This window comes from Physella acuta, unplaced genomic scaffold (assembly GCF_028476545.2).
Source record: "Physella acuta isolate Inbredline_101_S28 unplaced genomic scaffold, ASM2847654v3 ptg000383l, whole genome shotgun sequence".
NCBI lineage: Eukaryota > Metazoa > Mollusca > Gastropoda > Physidae > Physella > Physella acuta.
This window is the reverse complement of record NW_026731902.1, coordinates 35303-50556: the sequence shown is the minus strand read 5'-3', so window position 1 is coordinate 50556 and position 15254 is coordinate 35303. Positions and strand designations below refer to the sequence as shown.

General features: G+C 39.3%; 1 non-coding gene across 1 annotated transcript; it reads right to left on the bottom strand.

Moving 5' to 3' along the window:
* Positions 1–11277: 11277 nt before the first annotated feature.
* Positions 11278–11351, bottom strand: Trnat-agu (transfer RNA threonine (anticodon AGU)). Its single transcript has one exon. It is a non-coding gene; the product is annotated as a tRNA-Thr (tRNA).
* Positions 11352–15254: the final 3903 nt, after the last annotated feature.

The window sequence follows — 15254 nt, the reverse complement described above, 5'->3', positions numbered from 1 at the left end:
GAACACCAAATCTCCGAGTCAATTTTAATTTGAAACCTTTCCTTTTGCGTTGTGCACTGCGGCGTTCTAGTGTATCAATCTCTAAGGCTAGATGTTTAAAGCCGGATTTGTTAGAGGGGAGTTGGTATTGTACAGCCTGAGGTAATCTATGGATTGCTGGATTTAAATAAAATGCTTTTTCAGCAAAAAATTATTTAAAAAGATCTGTACTACTTGTTATAGATTTACTTGATAAAATGTTGGGTTACTCACAGAGGCGTAGTGACCCTTCCCGGCGCCAGGGCACCCCCCCCCTCAAACTTTTGATGTGCACCCCCCCCCCTCAAACTTTCAATTTGCACCCCCACTCAAGCTTTCAATTTGTTTTTCCAACCCATTGTGGCGCCCCATAAGGTCAGCGCCCGGGGACATATGTCCGTCCCCCCGCCCCCCCCCCCTCGCTACGCCTCTGGTTACTCATATAACATTTGTAAAATTATTTTAGGCTCAACCAAAGGCGTAGCTTCGGTGGGCGCCAAGGGGGTCTACACATTTTAAAATTTACGTTTAATTACTAAATTATATACAGTAGGATTATACAGATAGGTTAGGTTAGGTTAGGTTAGGTTAGGTTAAGTTAGGTTAAGTTAGGTTAAGTTAGGTTAGGTTAGGTTAGGTTAGGTTAGGTTAGGTTAGGTTAGGTTAGGTTAGGTTAGGTTAGGTTAGGTTAGGTTAGGTTAGGTTAGGTTAGGTTAGGTTAGGTTAGGTTAGGTTAGGTTATGTTAGGTTGGGTTGGGTTGGGTTGGGTTGGGTTGGGTTGGGTTGGGTTAGGTTAGGTTGGGTTGGGTTAGGTTAGGTTAGGTTAGGTTAGGTTAGGTTAAGGTTAGGTTAGGTAAGTTAGGTTAGGTTAGGTTAGGTTAGGTTAGGTTATGTTAGGTTGGGTTGGGTTGGGTTGGGTTGGGTTGGGTTGGGTTGGGTTAGGTTAGGTTGGGTTGGGTTAGGTTAGGTTAGGTTAGGTTAGGTTAGGTTAAGGTTAGGTTAGGTAAGTTAGGTTAGGTTAGGTTAGGTTAGGTTAGGTTAGGTTAGGTTAGGTTAGGTTATGTTAGGTTAGGTTAGGTTAGGTTAGGTTAGGTTAGGTTAGGTTAGGTTAGGTTAGGTTAGGATAGGATAGGTTAGGTTAGGTTAGGTTAGGTTAGGTTAGGTTAGGTTAGGTTGGGTTGGGTTGGGTTGGGTTGGGTTGGGTTGGGTTAGGTTGGGTTAGGTTAGGTTAGGTTGGGTTGGGTTGGGTTGGGTTGGGTTGGGTTAGGTTGGGTTGGGTTGGGTTAGGTTAGGTTAGGTTAGGTTAAGGTTAGGTTAGGTAAGTTAGGTTAGGTTAGGTTAGGTTAGGTTAGGTTAGGTTAGGTTAGGTTAGGTTAGGTTAGGTTAGGTTAGGTTAGGTTAGGTTAGGTTAGGTCAGGTTAGGTTAGGTTAGGTTAGGTTAGGTTAGGTTAGGTTAGGTTAGGTTAGGTTAGGTTAGGTTAGGTTAGGTTAGGTTAGGTTAGGTTAGGTTAAGTTAGGTTAGGTTAGGTTATGTTAGGTTGGGTTGGGTTGGGTTGGGTTGGGTTAGGTTAGGTTGGGTTGGGTTAGGTTAGGTTAGGTTAGGTTAGGTTAGGTTAGGTTAGGTTAAGGTTAGGTTAGGTAAGTTAGGTTAGGTTAGGTTAGGTTAGGTTAGGTTAGGTTAGGTTAGGATAGGTTAGGTTAGGTTAGGTTAGGTTAGGTTAGGTTAGGTTAGGTTAGGTTAGGTTAGGTTAGGTTAGGTTAGGTTAGGTTAGGTTAGGTTAGGTTAGGTTAGGTTAGGTTATGTTAGGTTGGGTTGGGTTGGGTTGGGTTGGGTTGGGTTAGGTTAGGTTGGGTTGGGTTAGGTTAGGTTAGGTTAGGTTAGGTTAGGTTAGGTTAAGGTTAGGTTAGGTAAGTTAGGTTAGGTTAGGTTAGGTTAGGTTAGGTTAGGTTAGGTTAGGTTAGGTTAGGTTAGGTTAGGTTAGGTTAGGTTAGGTTAGGTTAGGTTAGGTTAGGTTAGGTTAGGTTAGGTTAGGTTAGGTTAGGTTAGGTTAGGTTAGGTTAGGTTAGGTTAGGTTAGGTTAGGTTAGGTTAGGTTAGGTTAGGTTAGGTTAGGTTAGGTTAGGTTAGGTTAGGTTAGGTTAGTATAAACTTTTGAAGGAAATATTTTAAAAGTACTACTTACGTTAAACGGTATTAGCATAACACCGATATATAGAATCAGCTACTTACATTTGAAATTTCGCCCAACTTACTGAAGCGGTATTCAAGCTATCGGTTCTTGAGAAACCGGATACAATGTAAAGTACCACTTCCGTTTATCGTACAAAGTGATACACATTTTTAAAAACAAAACGTATTTCAATAGCTAAAAATTTTTTTTTTTATTTTTATCGACCGAAATTTGAACCAATCCAATATTCATTTATATTTTTATACTTGTTGGCTTAGTCTACTTTGCATGATCAATATCAAACGAATGTTCTGAATTTAAAAAAAAACCAATACTTTTATGGGCATAATAGGTAATAGAATAGGTGATTAAAGGGAAATATTATTAGCATCAATGTAACGATACTATTAAAAAGCGGAAAAGGAAAAAGGAAAGAAAAAACAACAAAACTGTTTTATTTAAGTTTACTGCTCTCTGTTAACAGTTCTCTTAAGGAGATGGTAATTTTAAAGATAATACAATACGTTATAAGTAGGTACGATGTGATTCGATGTTCGAACAACTATACCCATAAGTACGGTATTCTCGATCTCTGCGATACATTTATGTGGGAGGGGGAGGGACATGATTAATCGTTAAATCAGTGATTAAAATAGTTATATGTAAGGAAAAGAGGTTTCATTATTAGAACAGGTGTGTTTGTATGAAATGACTCAATGTACGAACAGTAATTCAGACGTGAGGTGATTCGATGTTCGAACAAAGATAATGACAAAAAAAATAAAGTTTGTATTACTTGACGAATCCTCTTGTCAAACTCAGCACCCCAGCACATTCCCAACATAGATTGGCGTTTCCCTTTCGCCATCTTTTTTTTTTCCTCCGTGTTGATCTTTAGTGTGTGTAACCCATTGAACAGACGCTTATATCGCTTGTTTTATTTTATGTGCGGTCATTTGTCGATGTACGAGATTAAAGAGATTTAGACACATCCGTTCCCTGGAGTGTAAACGTGAATGTCGTATGTGGGGGTGAATGGTGAATGGTAAAGCTGTGTGTATGACAGTGAGAGAGGGAGTATATACGTATATATATATATATATATATATATATATATATATATATATATATATATATATATATATATATATATATATATATATATATATATATATATATACAAACGTGTGCGAATGTAATTCTGCGAAGTTAAAGGGGTCGGCGTGGTCGAGTCGGTAAAGCTCATGGTTGCTATACCGAAAAGTCTCGAGTTCGAACCCTCGGGCAGATGAGGCTCGTTAGCTGGGGACAGCCACTCTTCTAAGAGAGACAACTCCAAAATCAAACAACAGCTGCCTTGTAGTTTGTTCTTGGTTGGACAAAGGCTATGGAAGCAAATCCAAAAAGAAAAACAGGCTGAAATCGGAATCAATGGCCTCAATGGCGCATAACCAGTTGACACGTATTCTTAATTGAGATGGAAGGGATCCCTTCCAACACTAAAATTAAGAACGAAGAAGAATAAGAAGAAAGAAAACGATTTTTCGGTTCGGTTGAGATTTCGTTCGCAAGTTTACACCCATGTTGATATGGTTATTGACGAAGCAAAGCACGAGAAGGAATAAAGTGGGGGAAAAATTGTAACGACAAAAAAAAAATCTAGTAAAACAAAACTGAAGATTTTAACATACAAGTTGAATATCAGTACAGTATAAAAATCATAAGACCACAAAATTCGATTGGAATTCGCCATTGAACAAGTCTCTTACCTGAGCGAAACAGTAAAATTCAACATCAGCATCCAACAAAAAAGTCTAACACCATAACAAAACGTACATCAGCATCCTATAAAATGTCCACCACCACCACAATAAAACATGCACGTCAATAACGTCATCCAACAAAAAAGTTTAAAACCATAATAAAACATGCACGTCAATAACGTCATCCAACAAAAAAGTTTAAAACCATAATAAAACATGCACGTCAATAACGTCATCCAACAAAAAAGTTTAAAACCATAATAAAAATTAACATCAGCATCCTATAAAAACGCCTACACCTCAAAAACACAAAATTCCAACATCAGAATCCTACGAAAAAAAGACCAACGCCACAATACAACACACACGTCTAACACCAGCCTCCTAAAACAAAAAAAAACTACCACCACCACACAATCCAACATCAGAAGCCTAGGAAAAAGTCTAACACCACACGTCATCAGCATCCAACAAAATAGTCTAACACCACACATCATCAGCATCCAACAAAATAGTCTAACACCACACGTCATCAGCATCCAACAAAATAGTCTACCACCACACGTCTAACACCAGCATCCTAAAACAAACAAAAAACTACCACCACCACACAATCCAACACCAGAAACCTAGGAAAAATTCTAACACCACACGTCATCAGCACCCTACAAAATAGTCTAACACCACACATCATCAGCATCCAACAAAATAGTCTACCACCACACATCATCAGCATCCAACAAAATAGTCTACCACCACACATCTAACACCAGCATCCTAAAACAAAAAAAACTACCACCACCACACAATCCAACACCAGAAACCTAGGAAAAATTCTAACACCACACGTCATCAGCACCCAACAAAATAGTCTAACACCACACGTCTAACACCAGCATCCTAAAACAAAAAAACAACCACCACCACACAATCCAACATCAGAAACCTAGGAAAAATTCTAACACCACACGTCATCAGCATCCAACAAAATAGTCTAACACCACACATCTAACACCAGCATCCTAAAACAAAAAAAACTACCACCACCACACAATCCAACATCAGAAACCTAGGAAAAAGTCTACCACCACACGTCTAACACTAGCATCCTACCACACACCACTGTCCTAGCCAACGACTCACCTAGAAAAAAACTCATTAAATTAACGCCTGCATTATAAACACGTCTCCATCTTTTATAATTCATAGCTATATTTAAGCCTGTTTTAACGACCTATTAAGACTTTTTATATTGATAATTTTCTCTGTAAATTACAGCTTTAATAAAAGATCAAAGTAAAAAAAAAAAGATAATTTCAATAATACCCAATGCAATTTACATTTTTTTCTCTTATTTAAAAAACAATTTTTATTGACAGAAATTCATTCATCAATAGTAACAAAGGTAAGTATTAAAAATTACATGTTTACACTAGGTATAGCAACAGAACCAACCAGTGTTTCTTAATCTCTCAGACTTTTTTTCTTCTTTGGGGGGAGGGGAGGGGGGGGGGGGGGGCACTACAATTTCAAGGTAGGGGAGGGGGGTCTAAAAATCATGATTAAAATATCAAGTTAATTTTGATACTCTCTGTATTTTTTTTAGGCTAGCCACTAAATAAAAAGCTTCTTCCCCACATTGGTAGATCGTCGTAGCCAAGCGAATCCAAATGTGGATGTTTTCTACAGTGTTCTGCTCAATTGTGTATTTTTGATGTATGCATGTTCACATATCGGAAAACGCGTGGCCTAGTGGCAGAGCGCTAGACTGCTAACCCGAGAGTCTCAGGGTTCAAGTCAGTGGAACGTCCCTGAGTCCCTCATCCTTTTTTCTACTCTAGCTCACATAAGGGTAAGAAAATGCGGTCAAGGTCAAGAATAATATGAACTCTACTTCATCTGCCAATGGTAGCTACGTCACACTAGCGTGCCCGTCCCCGCGCGTTGACGCCGTGTTAAAAGACAGTCTGACGAAATATTTCAAGAGGGTTTCATCAATGCCTTACCAATTCTATATTCTTAGAAGCGTGACCTTGTTTTCTAAAACTGAGTTATTTAAATGTAAACAATTCCTGTGATATATATATAGCTATATATATATATATATATATATATATATATATATATATATATATATATATATATATATATATATATTGATCACATTTGTCGGGACACGGGTTTACCTACACTAACCCAGAGTGTGGGGTATGAAAGCCTTGAGTGTGCGTTAATTACTCTCCGCAGTAGTGAGGTAGAACACACTTTGGCGACCGCCCTGGTGTCAGGGATGTAGGCGGCGCCCTCGAGAGCCCCGAATACACTACCGCAGGAGCGCCGCGTACGGCCCCTGGCTCGGTTTAATCATCGAATGTCGTGTTTCTCCATGTCAATATTGCAGTGTGCTCCATAAAACTAACGTAAGCGCCACAATGCTCAAAGGATAGCCCGTGGCGCCCAATCGCACGCTGCAGAGCGCCAGCGAACGCGAGTGATTCGATTAGGTAGGCTACAATAGTCAACGATTATTGTTGCTCATCGTGTCTTAAGTGTATATCCTTTTTTAAAAACGAACGTAGGCGCCGTAGTTCTCACATGGGAGCCTGGGGAGCTCGGGTTACGCAATCGCCGGGACGCCGGCGGCTGTGCCTGTTGCAGTTTTACCGCTGAATATAGCAGCACCCCTTACCGCTATGAAGCACGCCCTATTAACCGATAAACAGTTAAGATAGTCTCTTTGGAACTCTAGGCGCCACACCGTGTATTCACAAAAATATCTCCCTCCCGGGCGCCGCCGTTAATAAATTTTAATTTTATGTTTCGCAGAATCCTTCTTGGGAGTAGTTTCATTAACTCCCTAAGATTTCATGGCACTCGGATGAACGGTGTCAAACCGCATTCGATTTTTTTAAACCGTATTTTGAAAATAATCGCACCCTATCGGGGCGCTGCTCTTACAAAATTAAAAACAGATTTTTTTTTTCAGTAACCATAAAGTTTTATGACGATTGGACGTACGGTGCCAAGCCGCATTCGACGTTTATTTTTATATACCGTCAATGTAGAAAAATCGAATTGCCCCCTGCAGGGGCGAAACCAATTCAAATTATTATGTATTTTTTGGGCAAAAACCTTCCCAGAAGTATTCTCAACAACTTCCCAATATTTCTTGGCGATCGGATAAAAGGTGTAGTACTGCATAAAAAAGCCCCCTCCCCCTCACACACACACACACACAATTGTATTTGTATATCCATAGATGCAATAAATAGGCATATCTATACATACTAGCGATCACGATCCACGCACTGACGCGGGCTGATGCAATACTTTAAGAAGATTACATCTATGCGCAGAGTTTCTTCCAGGCATCTCTTCGAAAACATTTTACCGCCCCCGAACGAAATGAAATGTATATAATTTATATAGAAAATATATACTTTTAACAGTGTCCGCCCCCCCCCCCCCGAAGAAAGTCTACCGCCCCCCCCCCCGAAAAATTCAAGTGCACCCCCGGAGAAAAAAGTCTGGAAGAAACACTGTCTATGCGTTACCAAGTGTGTACCCTTTGCGTTCGAGTTCGAACCCTTGGGCAGATGAGGCTCGTTAGCTGGGGACAGCCACTCTTCTAGGAGAGACAACTCCAAAATCAACTGCTGCCTTGTAGTTTGTTCTTGGTTGGACAAAGGCTATGGGAGTGTAACACATATGGTTACCAGCCAGGGGAGGGAACAATATGAAGTTTTAATTCATTGAGTTGCGGCCCCTGTGGGGCTGTGGCCCTGTTGACTTAGTTGTTTTTTTCATGCTCTGGTGAGCGATTTTACCTCTGTCCCATGTCATGTGACATGGGACTGTGGGTAGTTCATGCCTAGCCGTGTCAGTCACACGCAAGCCTGCTGTCTGTGAACACGGTGACCAAGATGTAGACCTAATGAAGGTAGTGTAGTTACATAAATTATGTTTGTTAAAATACTTATTTGTGTATACCTGCTAGTGCTGCATGTGCACACTAGTTAGGGTGAGTATTAATATAAGTATTTATTTGTAGTACTACTTATTGGTACTTGTTGGCAGTACTGTGTACTGGCCGAAACATATTTTATTGTACCCGTGTATATTGTAGCCTACACGTGGTGTTGTCATGAATGTAACTTTTTATTTACATTTGTTTTAGGGCTACAGTTTTTTTTATCTTGGCTAGTTTGTTTTCTTGGTTTCCTGTTGCTTCAGTATTTTCTCTTTGAAATCGTCGTACTACTGTGTTGCATCGCCGTCATGGCTCGATGCTGTGAATAAAGGAGTACTTGACAACAACTGTTGGTGTCAGTGTGTACTTAATCTCAGGGTCAGCCCGTCTTAACCACAACACCTCAGCGGGTAAAAGCATCCCCACTGAGTGAGGGTTACAGAAGCAAATCCGAAAAGAAAAGCAGGCTGAAATTGGAGTCAATGGCCTCAATGGCGCATAACCAGTTGACACGTAATCCTTAATTGTAATGGAAGCATGGTCGAGTCGGCAAAGCTCATGGTTGATAAAATTCGAAAAAAGTATCGAGTTCAAACCCTCTGGCAGATAAGGCTCGATCCCTCCCAACACTAATAATTGAGAACGAAGAAGAAAAAAGAAGAACAGTTTCCGCCCCCCCCCCCATGGAGAAAGTCTACCGCCCCCACCCCCGAAAATTTTCAGTGGAGTCGCGGGGGGCTCTTGGAAGCCACCGGTTACACTACCACAGGGGCGTCGAGTACGGTCCCTGGTTCGGCTTAATCATTGAATGGCTTGTGCCACCGTGTCCCTATCGTATTGTACTGGTTGAAAAAAAATCATAAATATTTTGAGTGGAGTTGTGGGGGATCGAGTTATTATGTGACCGGGTGTTGTATGGTTTGGGGTGTTGTTAATGGTGTCGTGAAGATTGTGATGCGAATTGTTGAGCAATGTGTTTTTCCCCCTCTCGTATCGTCTTTTTTCAAATTATTTATGATGTAACATTAAATTTACTGTACAAGAATTACAAAAATAAACATGTATTGTTTTGTGCATTTCTGTTCTGTTTTTCTAGAAGTGCATTCTAAATTTTCACGGCGTAGAGTAGCACGAGCATGTAGCTCGTATAGTTTCCATGACAAAATATCTCAGACAAAATATCACAAGGACATGTGGTCTAAGGACTGAAGATATCTGGAAAAATTATCTCAAGGACAAATAATCTCAGAACATAATATCTCAGGCAAAATATCTAACGGACAAATGATCTCAGGACAATTGATAACATGGACAAATGATCTCAGACAGAATATCTCAGACAAAATATCTCGCAGCAAAATATTTATAGTATTTAGTATGATTTTAGTCGATTTTAGCATTTTTTAAATTGCTTGTCATTTGGTTTTTATTTCCTTTTTACTTTCTCGTATATACGAAGTATAGAGAAAGTCTTGTAATCGTGCAAAAAAACAAATCGAGATTTTTACAAATCTCGACGTTTTACACCTCACTGATACGGAAAAACATAATTTTGCAATCTTGTCCGTATGTCTGTGTGTCTGTGTGTCTGTCTGTGTGTCTGTCTGTCCGTGTGTAAACACGATAACTTGAGTACCGTTACAGCTAGGTTGATGAAATTTCATATATAAGTATTTTATCAAAATCGTAGATCCGTATCAACTTTTGAGCGATTTACGATAACCGGAAGTGGTACTTTTTCTACTTTGAATTTTTTAAAAGCCTATAGTTTGAGTACTATTTCAGATAGATAAATAAAATTTCACATATGAGTAAAAGATCTAATTTTCTACCTTCTGTCAAATTTTGAGTAATTTCCGATGACCGGAAGTAGTAATTTACGCTACTTCCGATTTCTCAAAAAACTAATGTAAATTTTTAAAGTACTAATAATATTGCGCACTATTATGCACTTTTTTATTTAGCGTTCACTTGGAGTGCAACTCTTTTGTCTACGAGACTTTATTCTATTTTTAAAACTTTAAGTATTTAAAATGGATTAAAAATCATGTCTATAGCCCGAGTTCCCATCCCCTGTTGTTTTATATAAGAATATTCGAGAAAGTTTAGGGGAGATCACTCCCGGTTTATTTCTTTTAGACTTAATCGTGAAAAAGTGAAAAATGGTTTGTCTTATTGGTTTGTTACATTACATTAAACTAATTCAAATTGCAATTAGAAATATAACATTCGTAGATTCAAACTAATTTTCTATAGACAGTGTAGGTGGGTTTGCTGAGCATGAGACAATCCTACCACATTTACAAATCTAGATCAAAGGCTTATCTCATTTATGGATGGAAAGGCTATGAAAACACACATATCTACATTCGTGGATTAAAACTAAGTTTAGATAGACAGCGAAGGTGGGCATGCCGAACATGAGACAATCCTACCTCAACAGGTGGACGAAAGAAGATCAAAGGGTTAGCTTAACTAAGGATTGAAGGGCTGTGAAAACGCACAAACTTAGCAAGGTGGCCGCTAGCTTTATTGGCGGAGACATGCCTTGAGGGAAGAGATTTTCTCTCTCCGTGGACAATACAACAAGCTTCTAACGTCAGTAATTATAGTTCGGTCACACTCTGGTGAGCACGTGACAAATGCTAATTTAAACGACAGTGGTCATTGCGGAGGAAAGTTAATCATAGTGTGCATGCAAATAAAGAATGACCAATGTACGACATCATAATCATCATAACCATAACCACTAAATCCTTATTCTAAAAAAATCTCCATTAATCCTTCTTGCTGGAGTTTCGATTTTTTATTTTGTTTTATTTTTTTACTTTAACCTACATTTAGATGTTTTTACTTTATGGGAGAATTATTAAAATAGTGCAAAAAACAATTGAAATTGAGATTTTGAAAAATCTCGACGTTTTTTACACTTCCCTGGGTCGGAAAAAGCCAGTCATGTCTGTATGTCTGTCTGTGGGTCTGTGTGTCGTTGTGTACGTGCGTGACAGAGAGACGGAAAAAAAAATCGGATATTTCGAACTATATAAAAAAAAGTAGAGATTTCACTTTATACCCAGCTATCCATTGGGCAGATGAAGTAGAGTTCATATGTTTCCTGACCTTGGCATATGAAGGGATGGAGTGGTCAGCACTATGCCCAGCTGCCTTTAATTTCCCCATCGTAAGTCAAAGACTCTTCAGAGAAAATTGAGAATTTTCCACCACTAAATTATTATTACGACTGGATTAAATCTTAATTTAGTGTTAACATTTTAAAACGTTTTCTAAAACAGAAAGTTTCTAAAAACAAAAGTACAAATTTAGATAAATCAGAAACGGAATAGGAAAAAGAAACGAGGCTCCAGGGGGAGTCGCACCCTCGACCTTCTGCTTACTAGGCAGACGCTCTAACTAACTGAGCTATGGAGCCGTTATTACAAATCGTTCGATTAAAAACATTAAGCCGTAACCGAGATTCGAACTCGAGACCTTCGGGTTATCAGCTAAACGCTCTAATATTCGACCACGCCACCCCTAGCAAACAACATCCACGAATAAAAAAATGTGTATATCTTTGCGATTGTCTTCTTATTTCTTCATTTTAATCTTGTACCGGATTTCCTCCAACAAAATTAAGTATTACGTGTCACTTTGTAAGCCGTTACTCCTATTTCAGCCAACTTTCTTTTAGGATTCCCTACCATAGCCTTTGTCCAACCAACAACAAACTACAAGACAGCAGTTGTTTGATTTTGGAGTTGTCTCTCCTAGAAGAGTGACTGTCCCCAGCTGTCAAGCCTTATCTGCTTGAGGTTCGAACTCGGGACTTTCCGGTTCAGCCGACCCATGCGAACAAAATAACCGCATCATTCTCAGCAGCTCACCCTAATCCTCTTACGGATTAACGTTTTTCTATCACCATTTCTTTCTTCTCCGTGTTGTTCTTTGGTGGATGCGATCCAATAAAAAGCCGCGTATCGCTGAATTTTTGTGTGTGCGGTATTTTGTCGTTAGCTGGATTAGGGGGATTAAAGTAAACCCGTTACGTGGGATTAAAAGAGTAAGTCGATTCCAGGGATTAAAGATGTTGAGTTCAAAAAAGGAGAACCAAACGACATATGCGCAGATGTTAGTGTTGATGTTGGTGTGTGGGTGTTTGTGGTTGTAGGTATGGGTGTTTGTGTTTAAGTGTGGGTGTTTGTGTTTAAGTGTGGGTGTTTGTGTATTTGTGTTGGTGTGTTGGTGTGTAGATGTAGATGTAGATGTAGATGTAGATGTAGATGTAGATGTAGATGTAGATGTAGATGTAGATGTAGGTGTAGGTGTAGGTGTAGGTGTAGGTGTAGGTGTAGGTGTAGGTGTAGGTGTAGGTGTAGGTGTAGGTGTAGGTGTAGGTGTAGGTGTAGGTGTAGGTGTAGGTGTAGGTGTAGGTGTAGGTGTAGGTGTAGGTGTAGGTGTAGGTGTAGGTGTAGGTGTAGGTGTAGGTGTAGGTGTAGGTGTAGGTGTAGGTGTAGGTGTAGGTGTAGGTGTAGGTGTAGGTGTAGGTGTAGGTGTAGGTGTAGGTGTAGGTGTAGGTGTAGGTGTAGGTGTAGGTGTAGGTGTAGGTGTAGGTGTAGGTGTAGGTGTAGGTGTAGGTGTAGGTGTAGGTGTAGGTGTAGGTGTAGGTGTAGGTGTAGGTGTAGGTGTAGGTGTAGGTGTAGGTGTAGGTGTAGGTGTAGGTGTAGGTGTAGGTGTAGGTGTAGGTGTAGGTGTAGGTGTAGGTGTCGGTGTAGGTGTCGGTGTCGGTGTAGGTGTAGGTGTAGGTGTAGGTGTAGGTGTAGGTGTAGGTGTAGGTGTAGGTGTAGGTGTAGGTGTAGGTGTAGGTGTAGGTGTAGGTGTAGGTGTAGGTGTAGGTGTAGGTGTAGGTGTAGGTGTAGGTGTAGGTGTAGGTGTAGGTGTAGGTGTAGGTGTAGGTGTAGGTGTAGGTGTAGGTGTAGGTGTAGGTGTAGGTGTAGGTGTCGGTGTCGGTGTAGGTGTCGGTGTAGTTGTAGGTGTAGGTGTGGGTGTGGGTGTGGGTGTGGGTGTGGGTGTGGGTGTGGGTGTGGGTATGGATGGGTGAGTGAGTGTGGCATTGGATGTGTGTGAATGTGTGTGAGATGGCGAGAGATTGAGTGTGACAGTATACTTATATAAATGTACAAATACTTCTAACAATACGAATATAAAATAAAGGAAATTTTGAAAGAGTCATGTTGTAGACCGAGATCCAAAAATGTCTCAACTTCTTAAATGTTCTTTCTTGTATGATTTGAGAGAATTTCCCCCAATAAGGTTCAGCATTACGTTTCAACAAGCCAAGAGCCAAATAACACGTTTACTACCACGTCAAACGGCTTTTTAAATTGTGGACCCTCCGATAAACCAACCCAGAAAAAAGTGCAAAACAGCAGTTGTATTACTGTCGGTCGAGATTTCTCTTCTAGATTGGTTGCAGTTCCCAGCTATGGGACCATGTTTGTATTTGAACACAAGACTGCCTTAAATAAAGAACACATAATGTAATGACATAAGCGTCAACAGTTAAACAACGGCGTGGTCAGGTGATAGGGTGTATGCTGCTAACCCAAAAGACTGGAGTTCGGATCTCGGTTCGGGTTTGAGCGTGCAAGATGTCCTTGAATCCACCCAGCTGTGGTGGTAAGAATCTGACAGCTGGGGGAAATAGAGGCGACTGAGCATACATTGACCACACCATCCCTACATAAGCCGAGTCCAAGAAACTTATAAGCTATACTTCATGTACAAAGGATCTTATTTATCAGATCTATTTTCTTTTAACACATAGTTAAATCGTCGTCTTAGTTTACCAATCCCATATACAATTTCATTTTTTCCCAAAATGCCTACTCTGATTCTAATTTGTGGAACAATCTTCCTAAAAAAATAAAACTGTCTATATCTGAAAATATATTCAAAACTAAACTAAAAAAAAACCAACTATTTCATGATCCACTAAACGGACTCATTCATGTATTATATTCTCATTCTATCCTGTTGTGTACTATAACTATGTAATATTATATCTTTATCCCACATTTTAAATGCTACGTTATTGTATTTACTGACATACTTGATTTTTTGTAAAATGTTATTTTTATGTTGTTTTTTAAAACGGCCAACGTAAAAAAAAACGCCAACGTTTCCTTTATTAAATAAAGTTAAATACGTTAAATCCTAATATATAATCCTAATATATAATAGCCCATGCCCGCACTTCTCTCTCTCTCTCTCTCTCTCTCTCTCTCTCTCTCTCTCTCTCTCTCTCTCTCTGTCCTCAAAATATTTTCGCCGGATATCACGTCAGAATCGTCAGCGATATATGGATATGGATACCTTTATACAGACTTTTGTTGAAAATAATATGTTAGATGTTTTAAATGTATAACCACAGTTTTATTTCAAGAAGAAAAATAAAAAATAAAGGCGTATTAACAGTTTTAATTATGCAACAGGAAAAGCGTTTATGGTTGTGAAAAAGAATGCATAAAATAGTCAAAAGAAACGAACTATTTCATTCAAATTTGATTTAGATCTAGATCTAGATCTACGTACGCTTTAAAATTTATACAATACAATTTTGTTCGGGCTTAACTCAAAAAAAAAATTCTATTAGGATTCTAGATCTAGAGATTCTAGATCTAGATCTAGATGATCTAGATCTACGGAAAAACTAGACTTACGCAGATGTAGACCCTACCTAGATCTAGAATCTATTCAAATAATACATTTCTATACTAAAGTATTTCAGGCCTTAATTACTTTATTAATCTTTTTTTTTATCTATGCACTTTGCTAATCTCTATAATATATAAAGCAAAGTTGTCGGGTGCCCGATAGGGCACTTCCCGGCGCCGCATGCGCTTCAAATTTGGCAGGATCTTGCCTTGGGGCGACAGAACACGGGGGCCGGTTGGCCGAAAAGTCTACGATGACCGGGTCAAAACTGACCTCGACTGACCGGCGCCTTATATGAGCTATAAATCGAAAAAAAAATGTCCACGTAGGAACCTCTTCATAACTCCTGAGGTCGTAGACCGATCCTCGGGCGAATTAATTAAGCATTCAAATTCTCAATGTTTTCGAAAGCCTAAGCGAAGCTGGGCAGCATGCCTAGTAGATTTGAAAAAGGAACCTAAGTTTAACTTAAATAACGCTTATATTGAAAACATTCAGTAAATGTATTTCATAAAGAACATCTAAATCAACTAAATATATTGCCTACCTTTCTGAGTTAATTATTTAAAAAAAAACCGCAAGAATTAACAAAACTTGTAGGCCTATTTTATATTTTAAC